The following is a 10936-nucleotide window of genomic DNA, read 5'->3' as shown; positions in this document are numbered from 1 at the left end:
TTTCAAAGGGTCCGCGATGGCAGTCGACTGTTCAAATGACCAAGACGAAGATGACTCCAAAACCCTCATAGGCCGTCGATCCTATGTGAGGATCGACGGGGACGAACGCTCTGTCTGGGCTTGCTATCCAGGCCAAGTGAAAGTGGAGAGGGTAACGCGATAAGTCATCTGGTCTAGATTTCGAGACGACCTCCTGAAGCAACAAGAGAGAGAAATCCCCAGGTTATGTGTGTGCATAAACAAAGCCATTGGCTAGATAAATGATTACTAACCAGTTGGTCGCTCAAAATAGACTAATAGGAAATCACGGGAAAGCCACATAGCCGTAATTTTGGACAGAATAGGTAGATGAATAGTTAGAAAAGCACTGTAGAGCTGCAGTCTAGATGAGTAGGATAATAGGCTATGTAATATAAAAGGTGCCTAGCATAAGAGAAAGAGAGAGAGACTGGTACGAACATAAGAGAGAGTCAAGCTTCTTGTAATCAAAAAGAAAAAAAAGAAGGAAAAGAGGGGGGAATTTCTCAAAGTGGATGTAGCTTTTGCATTGATAGTGAACTGCTATAAATCTTGGTGTTCTTATCGTTTCTTTTAGTTTCTTTCATATTTTGAAAAACCTTTAAGCGAAATTTACAAAACACATGCACAAACCATAACACTCTATCAATCGGATTTAATCGGATATAAAGCCGTTATTCTCACGTATTCAACCGGTAATCCAACCTATTACGAGACGGTAATCAAGTGTATTTCTATTGACGAAATTCCACCATCAACACATTCCAAACTAAATTGATTCCAAACTAAATTGATACCTACTAAACACTCCATCTCATACCACGCCTCTTACTTAAGTATTATTAAACTAAAAGAAAACAAATACAAAATATTATAGGAGTAAAAAAAAAAAAAAGAAAAAGAAAGAAGAGGGAAAAAAATGTAGAAGAGAAAATGAGTACACTATCATCCAAAGCATCGTTCGAACCCCCAAAAATAAAACTCCATTCATAGCACATCCTAGCAATGAAAAACAAAACTACCAACAAGCGAACACGAGAATTTAAAAAAAAAATTTGTGATCCAAGCTCCTGAAGAAAGCAAACTTGTCAGCAAACTTGATTAGCTTTTCAAAAAAAATAAAAGAAATGTGAGCCATGATCAGAGAAGCTTTAAGGGAGATTCTCTGATACGCATGGTGTACCAATATGTCAGGTTTTCTAACCATTAAATATGCGTATTTTTTTAATTTTTTTATGATTTTATACAGATATGACAGACATAAAACTTGACCTATCGGTATATTAACGTACCGTAAAAGGTCCCTAATAAAAAAAAACAAAAAGAAGCTTGTAAAGTGTCGAGAGAAAAAATAGATGGTAAAAGTGAACCAGGGAAAAAAAAAACTGAAATAACTTCAAAAAGAAAACAAAAAAGAAGAGAAAAAAAGAGAAAGAAAGAGAAATGATATCAAAGAAGCCTACAAATAATTATTGTACCAAATCTAGAGACTCGACGCAATATATTAAGTAGCATACAATTATCTGGTGCAATCTGTGTGTCATGTGTAGCCCATAAATATACACACAACACTTTCTACGTGGAGGTTGATTTTATGTGTTATTAAAATGTTGGAGCATAGGTTAGAAATTTTCATAAATACACACAATAAAAACGGAAACCACAAATCATACCTCCAATCATAGGAATTAGATTTAAAACCTCATGATCAAGAACAATCCATGGTTGTCTAAAGAAGAAAACAGAAAATTAGAATAATCTTTGTCTAGTATATTCAACAGTTGATATTTATATAACGATAGAATTCTCAGCCTAAAATCTTTTAAGTATATGTTCTCTATGTCTTCTTCCCCTTCATAGAAGATTACATATATACGAGCTTTATGGGCATTCATTTGCTATCAGTAACATACCAAAACATCAGGAAAAATCTGGTCTAGAGATATATGACTGATTATCAAATTAATGAGATAAATATGATACGCATAAAATTACTGTAAATTTACATGAAAATAATCTCCCAAAATAACCCGCATAATGGTAATAATAAGCCACAAAAATTATACATTTATTTGAGAAATCTTCCGAATTTTAACCCACAACTAACAAATATACATCAAAGCACATCTATATTAGTTGTTGAGCGAAAAAAAAGTACACACATATTATTTTAACTACACACGCAGAGAAACAACAGCCGAAATTAGCGAATATACATTTCTCTTCCTTTTTTGAGTGCATAAATAGTATTTAAGTATTATAGAGATTTCTCTTTGATCATGGAAGAAACAAGCTCATCTATATACAGGCAACGGGCTAATTTTCCCTTATATTTCCATCACCCACCATGTTTGTGCTTATGGTCATCTCCCTCTTTTCTTCAGCTTCACTGACAGAGTTTTGCTGATCGGCTAGCAGATAAAGAGGCGGCTGCGGCAGCTCATGTTCCCGATCACCGGGCTCCAAGTCTTCGGCATTGATGCGGCATTCTGAGCAATCCATGCCCGCCATCGCCAGAGCCTCAATCGACATTAATTCTTGAAGTGAAGAGTACTAATATCTGCACTTTTTGCAACAAAGTGTAGATGATTCCTGTTTATATATGCGAATTACCAATATATAATTTCTCCCGGTGCACTCTATTTTACTAGGAAAGGCAGAAAGTAAAGAAAAACACGGGCTCTTTTTTTATCACATTAAAAACTTCAAAAGCGAGCTTGTGATAATCGATTACTTTTAGGTTGGAGAGGGATTAATAAAAGTTGTAACCTAATTTTTTGGTTACTGCATATGTCATGGAATACGTAGCAACCAGGCAGTTGTCAGAATTGACAAGTTATACGTACCATGCGTGAAGATGTTATATATATATATATATATATACACACACACACACACACACACACACACATACCAAAAATTAAGTCTTATGATCCCCGTGACATCTCCAGCCTTAACAAACGAAAAAAATATGTGAATTAATCCCTGCGCATATGATCCCCATGACATCTCCAGCCTTAACAAACGAAAAAAATATGTGAATTAATCCCTGCGCATAGTTTTATATAATATATATATATATATATATAATATCTTGTGTATAAGTTTGAATTGGTAGAGGATTAATATGAAAAGTTTAGTTTGCGAGTTTGACGGATAATGTTTCAAAGTCAATCTGTAAATTATGGGCTAAGATCAATCAGCTGTTTCATACGTAGAAATTACTTGTTTTGTGCTCATTGAAATTGCACTATAAAGATTACAGAAAATTTAAACCCTACCAAACGTGGGGAATTTCTATATATGTCAGGGATATAATTGAAATGGCTCTTAACTAGAAACAAGAAGAAAGAGGAGTTAATGAACTGGAATGTTGATTAATACAAAATTAATGTGTGTTCTGAAAATCAATCGTATCGTTTCTATGTTAATTCACGTTACTGATCAACTTTTGTTTTGGACTCAGTTTTCCCTATTTTTCTTTTAATTTTAATGTACTAATTACTAATTAATTAAGTACTTTACCCTCTTGGCTGTAACATATTGGAGAACTTTTTTTATTTTTTGAAAAATTTTTACGTCCATGTATACAATGATTATAGGACATTAGCACCGTGCCACAACTGAACTAAAAAATTGAACCTAAAGAAAACCTTAACGATCGATCTTGTTCTTCTAATTAAGGTTAATCATAGTCTTTAAAAGCTTTCTAGTTATAACGTCCCTCAAAATGTGCATACACGGATTCGACAAAAATTCGATAAATTTCCTCTTGATCAACAAAGTTCTTTTGTCATCTTATAATATATTCAGTACGACTCGATGTACAATTTACTATTTTAATTATTTGGATTTCCTAAACGACGTGTACGGTGGACATATGTAAATCATCATAAGCTAAGTCAATGGTTGCTAGCTAGCTAGATTGCAATTGAAGAACAATATTGGTACTGGACGAATTTATTCACTAAAAGGTAAAAAAAAAAAAAAATAAAGAATTTGCGAAACTGAGGAAAGAAAGTACAGGATTATAACAAAACACAAAGCTCTCATTTAACTACAGCGCGGAGTAAGAAATCGGTTTCAGTGATCAGTACATAGTGATATGCATCGTTCAAAAGAAACTGAAAAAGGTCTTCTGACAATGACATGAATATATAGCTTAATATAAACATTATATATCCTTGAATGGATACAACCTAATTGGAATGTGTTAGTTTTCATTGACACAAGCTAGCTACTTTTTCTCATAGTCTATGTAAACATTTTTTTTTTTAACATTTGCAGTTCCTCTCATAGTTTTCGTCAACGAAGGGAAATCAAAGGAATAATATATATGTTTCAACTCTTTTCTTTGAGTCAATTTTCAACTTTTTCCTTTGGCTGTAGGTTGATAATTATAAAGTTCTCCAACATATATAGTTGAAATATTGTTTTTTTTTAATCCTTCATAGGAGTTGAAAAATAGTTGGGATGTACTAGTTACTTTCGATACTAGTTATTTCCTTTTACAGTTTATTTAAAAAATCTTCAAACTTTAGCAGATGGGATACAAAAACAATAAAAAAAATAAAAAAAAAAATTACCCCCTCAGACGTTCAATTCAGAGTGTGTTAAGACGGTAGAACAAATATGTTCAAAGAAGTGAAAGAGCTCCCTAAACTTCGCTATACAAAAAACAAAACTGGATCTCTCTAACATAAGAATAAATCGTTCTAATTAATGAATATACAATTCAAACATGACTAAAACGTGGCATGCATACATGTACAATAATATTGTCCTCTATTCACTTTGAGTATTAGTGAAAGATGATCTTGAAAGCCCTTAGTAACAATCTCTTCTCTCATCTTGAATTATGACGCTATACTTTTTTCGCATCTGTCATAACTTTATTAACCCAAATGATCAAGCACCTACGCATATCTGAGCCATCGACGTCAGTCTTTTTCTTCTTCTTCTTCTTCAGAGCTCGATCATCATCATTTTCTTCTTGAGGCGCTTCTTGTTCTTTTTCTTTTTTGTATTTCCGTACTTGATCTTCTTCATCCTCGGCTACTAAATGTGGTGGAGGAGAATCCATCTGATCTCTACGCTCCCATTCGTCCACGTCCAAATCAAATGAAAGATGGTTCATGTCTGCCATGGCAAGAGCTTCTAACGACAAAACTCCCATCTTGTGTTATGAGATAGCCTAATGCTCGAACTATCGCTCCAAAGTAATGGTATTGTTGGATCTGTTGGACTTCTTTTTGCTGCTGATATTGCGTATGCCTAATTGCAATAATATCCGTCAAAAGTTCCTCTCTTTAATTATCTTGTTATAATTGAACTTGATGATTGGGTGGTATGCCTGGTCGTGATCATTTGGTATATATATAGGTATACCAAGCTGTGTCACGTATGACGCATGCATGAAGAACCGCAGAATTTTCGCTCTTAACGATCACGGACCATAAATCATAAACTTCATATATGACATCATTTTTTACTTTTTAATGCGTTCATATGAGAATATACGCTGTGTAAGAGAGAGCTTTAATTCTCTGACTAATTTGTACACGAGATCTACATATGTACGATTGACTATCCTAACATCGACTCTGATTGAAGCCGTGACGTATTCCGCAAACATTGAAGCCGTGCATGACGTCATCTTGGTTTCACTTTTGTCTTTCAAAATTCATATTACGGGTTGTTTATTGTATGAGAACTTTTATGCTGAGAATCTGCTATCCTATCAGCAGTTCATGAAGAAACTGCTATTTTTTGTCTTGTTTCGTGTCTTTTTTTTCTTTGTTATTTTTTATCATTTATTTTAATGATATACGGCTCGGCGCTAGTGAAGGATGGTTGTCGGAGAGGGTGTCCAACTTAATTGGAATGTTTTTAGTAACCTTGATGCTAGCTATCCTACTTTCACAGTTTATCAGCGGGAATTGTTATTTTAGTTGTTGAATTAGTCTTTTAACATATGATCTACGAATAAGAACAGTTATTTATCTCCCATTGAAAATAATTTTAGTGTAAACACTCACAAATTAAACCTATAAATATAGGTTCGAACCACTAAAATAGTAATTTCACTGATAGAGTAAAATACTAAGTCCTACAGTATGAGTTCCCTTATTTAACACCAACAAAGATCATGTATTTGTCTTTCTTTGGCGGTTGATCTCTATTTAGATCTTGATATCTTGACATTTATGAAATATACGGTTTTGATCCCTTCATTAATAATGTGTCTATTTTTAGTCTTATTCATCTTAATTATTTACTTATTTTTTAATTTAAAACCGAAGAGGGAGAAAGAGAGGACAGCTGGCATCGAAGACAACTAATTTATTTACCCAATTTAGGGTTGTGCACAGTTTGTTTGAAAACCGTTGAACTGGAATGGTTTGATGGTTTTTAGAACACTACCGGTCTAATTTCATATAAGAATCATTTTTCAACAATCTAAAATTGGACCAAACCGGTTTGAAAAAATTTATTTAAACGATCCAGACCAGACGGATTGTTTTAAACTTTTACGTATACATATTAAAAATATATAAATTAATATTAACTTCATTTCTTTTTTAAAATTTTTTTTTTATCGTTATATGCTAATCTTAATGGATTAAAAAGATGCCTACATATAATTATTTACCAAATCTAGAGACTGCATGCAATATCTATACAGAGCGACTTACAATTATTCGCTGCAATCTGTGCCATAATCACTAAAAGAAAGTAGATTTTTAGCAACGACAAAGTGCCAGTGTCGTCGCTAATACCTTTTTAGCGACGAAATTTCATCACTAAATATTCATCGCTGTAGATCCGTCGCTAAAAGTATTTTAGCGATGACGGGTCAAAAAAGGTATACAACGGCGAAAACATCATCACTATAAATTGTCAGTTTTGTCACTGAAAAGTTGTCAGTTTTTCGTCCCCACTTTCGTTATTGGATATTTAGTGACGACAAAATTAAAAAAGTTATCACTAATAGTTGTTTCACAGCGACGTCATTTCTAAAATTTTCGTCGCTAAAAGTTTTTAATTTTTTTTTTTATGAATTTTAGAATGTTTTTTTATAGCAACGACAACTAAAAGTTTTGTAATATTAAAAAAAAAAATACTTTTTATATATTTTTGAATATTTTTTTAATTTCTCTATTTTACTAATCATATGAAAGGATTTATAAAATTTGTTTTGTAATAATAAATGCAATAATTAAAAAGAATAAATAATCACATATCACATGAATTAATAAAAGCGAATACTAAACATAAGTCATAAGTCATATTATTAGAAGTTCAGATTATGTAAAATAGAGTCTGCCACAATGCATTTCATCATCATCATCGTTGGCTGGTGGTGGTGGTGGTTGAAATGCACATGGCGAGAACGAGACATGGATGTTGGCTTGGTTGAGGTGTGTGTAGACCTGTTGAAGCCACTGACTAAGCTCCTCATAATTGGGTTGCGACTGCGGATGCTGTGGAATGTGGAATATGTTCCTCTGAGATAGCGTCAGGCCAACTCCCTTCCTGTGTCCTTGTCACTGTCCGAGTACCTTTGCCACAATGTCCTCTTGACTTGAAGCTGCAGAGGATGAACCCTCGTCTGTGTCCGTACCTCCCTGCGTCGCCAGATTGTACCGACGCTCCATCTCAAGCTAGAGAAACATTAAAAAAGGATAATATCAATGAAGTATGTTGTAGACAAAACTTATGTAAAAATATGAGACATGGTAAATTAAGAATTTACTAGGTAATTCCAACATTTACAGTAAATGAAGAATTTACTCGGTAAATGCATAATTTACAAACCAATAGGTATTCTAATTTTACGCTTATTTTTATATGGTAAATTTCTATTTACTAGACAAACCCAATTTCTGTATTTTAGTAAAAAAATAGATTTACCATTAAAATAATCAATTTACCATAAATTAACTTATTGTTTACAACATTAAAGCCTCTTTTTGGGTACTAAACTTCTTAATTTTCAAAAAATTATATTTTGACCCAAATTTTAAATTGATTTTTTTTTTTGCATATACACCCCTGGTAAATGAAGGATTTACCAGGTAAATCCATATTTCTTGGTAAATGACGAATTTACTTGATAAACACAGCATTTACCAACCAATAGGTATTCTAATTTTACGCTTATTTTTATATGGTAAATGTTCTATTTACGTGGTAAATCATTCATTTACTAGTGAAAGTCAATATCTACATTTTGGTAAATAATTTACCATGTATATCATCAATTTACCATAAGCTAACTTATTGCTTATAACATTAAGACCTATGTTTGGCTGGAAAATCTATGATTACTATGTAAATACTCTATTTACCAAATCAAACACAATCTGTTCCTTGGTAAGTGAAGCATTTACAAGGTAAATGCTCATATTCTTTTGCGACGGAACCTATATTTTATTTACAAGGTAGAAATATTAGTACGAAACCTAGATTTTATTAAACTTGCGACGAAAAATATCAATATAGAAATTGCTAGGCATATCTCTCTGTGCAGTAAGCATTTGAGCATGTTGCTGGGAAAGAAGAATGAAAAAGTAAATTGAATTTATATCCGAATTAGATATTTACTTTTATTTCTTCAATCTTGTAGGGGGATAAAACAAATTTTTAACATTTTCGGGGACTAAAACTATATATATATATATATATATATATATATATATATTCCTTAAGATCTTGATGATTACTAATGAATACAAATATTTCATCTCTATTATTCTAAATTCTCTCTAAATTCTTCAACTTCTTCTACTTCTATTTCTCTCTTTCTTTAATCAATCTTAGTACGATAACATAAAGTTCACATGAGAAGAAAATTTGGTACACTTATAAAAAATTTAGAAAGCATATTATTATAAGGTTCGAAATTAGGGTGGGAAGATTTAAAATTTGTACTAATATAAGCTGAAGTGGCTTAATTGTTACTTATTTACACGAGCAAAAAGCAGAATATGCTTAACAATCAGAAGCTACGAAATTAGGCTCTATTTACCTCGCGGGTTCGAATTATGTGGATTTGAACTTTTAGATTTGAATCTATATATGAGTTTTTGTAGTTTGAACATGCGTTTGATAGTGTAAGGTCTAAATAGAGAATAAAAAATAGTTGGCGGGAACTTTTGGGTTGAGACTTGAATAGTAAAATGGGTTGAAAACTTAAGAACGGCGAGGTAAAATTGCATTCAATCTTCAATTTTGGATTCAAATGAACGCTAAACTCAAATTTAAGTTCAATATGTTATGTAACGAAGTAATTGGGTTGGAAACCAAAAATTGGTTCAAACCCATTGAAACCCTCCAAACAAATAGGAACTAATTAGTAGGAGCAAATGACGATTAAAATTTGTAGTTACATTTGTTATTGCTTGTTTGGCCCATGATATTCAAAAGGAAAAAAAAAAAAGATGAAATCTATAAAACTAGCTGTACAAATTATATTGATCATGCGCACGTACTAGAAAATATAAATTAAATTTTGAGTGTTTTTTCATGTACTAATGTAAATTACAGTTTTTTTTTTCTCCCAAAACTTGGGATGCTGATTAGAAAATAACCCCGATGACAAGCTTAGCTGTAAACCTTAATTTGTTAGTCTATTATTCCTCCTAAAAGCTTAAGATATTAGGAGCTCAACAATAATATTATTTTAATTAAAACACTTTTAATACAGTACTATAATTGATGTGCTAATAATAAATTTGATATTGGAATGCAAAAAAACACTCTCCAATGTAGTGGCATTTGTTATGCAAAGTTTACCATATGTTAAATTTTGTGGTAAATTTGCCACCAAATATAGCATATATATAGCAAATTTGTTACTTAATTGCTATTGGATATGTTTACCTTTTCAATTAATCATTACAATATTTACATTTTTAAATTATTTTAAAATTTAAAATTTATTTTTGTAATTTCTAAGGATTAATAATTATGGTAAAAAGTAGATTTAGCATTTAAAATATCATTATGCATTAAAGGTGCAAGCCAAACATATTATTACTTATCCCTCTTTTAGTGTCAAATATATATGATTGAAATTAGCATTTGCATTGGTGATGGTCATAGTAAGTAATAATCGTTTTACATCGCAATGGATGTGCTTATGCTAAGCAACTCCTTTGAGGAAAGTAATGAAATTCTAAATGCAGCGTAATGAGCTAACTCAAGAGGAAATTAGAGAGGGAAGCAGAAAAATCTAAATAATAATAATTGAAAAAAAGGACAAGTTACATCCTTTCATTTTGAACTTAAAACTCTTGCAACTTTTCTCCTTTTGTCAAATTATTGACAGAAAATGACACATGGCTTGCACGTGTTTTCATCTACAAAATGCTAAATACCCTGGTCCAAAAAAAAAAAAAAATATATATATATATATTGAATTAGTTTTATTTTGTCAAGTGTTTGACGCGAGTCTTATTTTTATAATGGATAGGCAACATGATCAAAATCAGATAATTTAGGATGCGTTTAGAATTGGTTCCAAAATGATTTTATTTTCTGTATGAAAATGAAAATGAAAACGTTTTCATTTTCATTTTGGAATCATTTCTGAAAATACGTTTGGTAGTTTTATTCTAAAATTATTTTCAGTTTTAAAAAAACTGAAATTGTGTTTGGTGGTTTAATTTCTGAAAACATGTAATAATATTTAAAATAATAATATATTAAATAAATAATAATATTAAATTATTAAATAAATATTATTATTAAATATATTAAATAATAATAATATTAAATTATTAAATAAATATTATTATTAAATATATTAAATAATAATAATATTAAATATATTAAATAAGTATATTAATATAACATTATATATGTTAGTCGAAGAAAAACGATAGTTGAAGAAGAATGGTGGGGTGGCGGCCTG

Source organism: Morus notabilis, unplaced genomic scaffold (assembly GCF_000414095.1).
Source record: "Morus notabilis unplaced genomic scaffold, ASM41409v2 Scaffold697, whole genome shotgun sequence".
NCBI classification, from domain to species: domain Eukaryota; kingdom Viridiplantae; phylum Streptophyta; class Magnoliopsida; order Rosales; family Moraceae; genus Morus; species Morus notabilis.
The sequence above is the reverse complement of the archived record's forward strand: the minus strand, read 5'-3'. Positions refer to the sequence as shown.